This window comes from Penaeus monodon, chromosome 31 (genome assembly GCF_015228065.2).
Source record: "Penaeus monodon isolate SGIC_2016 chromosome 31, NSTDA_Pmon_1, whole genome shotgun sequence".
Classification (NCBI taxonomy): Eukaryota; Metazoa; Arthropoda; class Malacostraca; order Decapoda; family Penaeidae; genus Penaeus; species Penaeus monodon.
In genome coordinates this window covers 21610096-21612202 of record NC_051416.1, presented here as the reverse complement: position 1 = coordinate 21612202, position 2107 = coordinate 21610096, and the positions used below count along the sequence as shown (strand labels likewise).

Below are 2107 nucleotides of genomic sequence, written 5' to 3'. Positions count from 1 at the left end.
ACGCTAATGTGCATCACAAGTCGTGTAAGGTTAACCTTCCTGTATAGAAGTTATATATATGGTAAAATAAACGAAATTTCAGCTAACATATAGAAGGAACACCATTTGTGAGTATGTTTCATTGTAATATGTTATCCCTCTTATACCTAAACGAAATAAGAGGCAGTCGTTAACTCCCCCTCCCCCCACCCCCATCCGAATGCGAAATTACCCTCAGTAGCGGTAATTTGCAATGCCGAATATCGTTGCCCTAATTCATTATCGGAGCTCTGGATATTCTGGACTGCAATTTGGAGTTTTGGGAGAATGAAGCGAATGCCGAAAGAATGGGCGAGTGCCGAAGAATTGAATAATGAATGCTAAACTGCGCTCAGAAGGCACGGCAATGGAAGCTCTCGATATTTTGGTAATTCGTGGAAAATGCAATGCTAGAAGAACGAAATCGCCGTGGTTGAAGATAACATTCTGGGCTTCGGGGTTTCAGTCGGTGTTCACTAAGAGACATTTCTGCCCCCCTCCTCCCCCTCCCCCCCTTTCTCTTATCAGACTTATCTCGCACATGCGCATTGTCCCCGGGTCGCTGTTTCGATATTCGGTGGACGTCGGTGATTGCGTCATCGCCGCGTTTTCGGTTTACACGTCGTCAAGAGAACTGATGGGAATGCAAATGAAGGAGAGAGAATGGGAGATAGGAGTGTGAAATAAAGGAGGGATAAAGGGATTTACAAATGCGGATAATACAGAGAATGTAAGGGACAGGCGAAAAGCCGTTCGGGGATTTTCGTGTGCAAGGGGAAGAGTTTTGTTAGGTGCACGCTCACGGACGTCAAGTTCACCATAATGACACGCAAACGTGATCACGCATACAAATTCACAGACCACAGGACACGCATTCATACACCAGTATACACGTTCGCAGACGTATAGACCCGTGTACACGACCCGCAGGCATACACATACGCCAGAGAAATTCCCGTATGGACAGACACATGTAGACCTCAGTGAGTACACGTAAAGAGATACCCACCCGCAGGCTATAATACAGGCTCATGTGTACATCCCAAGCACTCCCAAGCACCCACACAAATGCATTTTTGCGAAACGAAATAATGGTTTGAGACACATGCCGGGGCCAGAGGTAAACACCGCAGCCGACGTGTACTAACGCAGTACCTTGTTATTACACATTTAAATGCGAGAACTTCCGCTGTGGTCCGAACGCGCTCTGCTGGTTTTCGCTTTCTTGACGTCCTTTTGCTTGCCGACGCTCTCAAGAACGGAAATATTCATCTGTGCAAGTCGCGTGCATGCACAGACGCACGCTCAAGGATACGTATACGTGGAATATACGTTTTGAAATAATACACACTACTTGCGCGCATACAGGAACAACGGGGATGGTGGAGGTCGTCGGGACAGTTGCTCTGCGTCGCCCTGTTGCAGACGCTGATTGCAGAGGGCGAGTCCTTTTTTACGGATTTCCCTGGCAGTAACGCCTTCCCTAAAAAAAAGCCGGTGACCACTTGGGGAAAATGGGGGGGGGGGTTAGTGAAGGGAGGATCGCCATAACGTAATATTTTTTTTTTCTTTTTTGTGTACTCGAAATTCTCGTACATCTGGCAGCTGCTCGTGGTGGTGGTGTCATGCACGAAGAATACAGTGTTATAATTTCCATTAGTTTTGTTATTTTCAGCGATATTTTCATATATAAATATTTTTGTATGCGTAGGTGGATGATCGACGATCCTGTTTAATGCCGGCGAAAGTGGAAACCCGAAACAATTGTGAATTCCCGATGCTTTACTGCGAGGTAGAATTCCGTAATGTATTGATTAATAACACACTGGCAACTGCAGGCGGTTCCCATGGTTCTGCACCGCCATGCTGTCAGTCAGGTGCAAGAGTGCTGGGAGTGAACATTGTGTGAATTCTCTCGTGGTTCTGAGCTGTTCAATAAGTAGTATCATGTGCATTTCGTTCGCGTTATGTCCTTTGTGCGAAGTGAAGAGAATCTAGACTCGGAAGCGATGCGGGAGGCTATGGCCGACGGAGCGAGCTGTACGCTGTGCCATTTTGTTTCCCTGCAAATTGTGCTTGGAAATCCGAT

At 46.7% G+C, this 2107-nt stretch overlaps 1 protein-coding gene across 40 annotated transcripts in view; it reads left to right on the top strand.

Moving 5' to 3' along the window:
- Positions 1-2107, top strand: part of LOC119593093 (cytoplasmic dynein 1 intermediate chain-like) — a 47628-nt gene that overhangs the window by 15911 nt on the left and 29610 nt on the right. For 12 of the 40 annotated variants that reach the window (XM_037942038.1, XM_037942034.1, XM_037942029.1 and 9 more), the window contains exon 1: positions 1903-1957. The exons of 16 other annotated variants lie outside the window; for them this stretch is intronic. The gene's annotated coding sequence lies outside the window, so the exon portion shown is untranslated. Of the gene's footprint in view, positions 1-1893; positions 1958-2107 lie in introns of those variants that run through there. 12 more of the 40 variants (XM_037942033.1, XM_037942030.1, XM_037942018.1 and 9 more) reach the window with 6 other exon arrangements.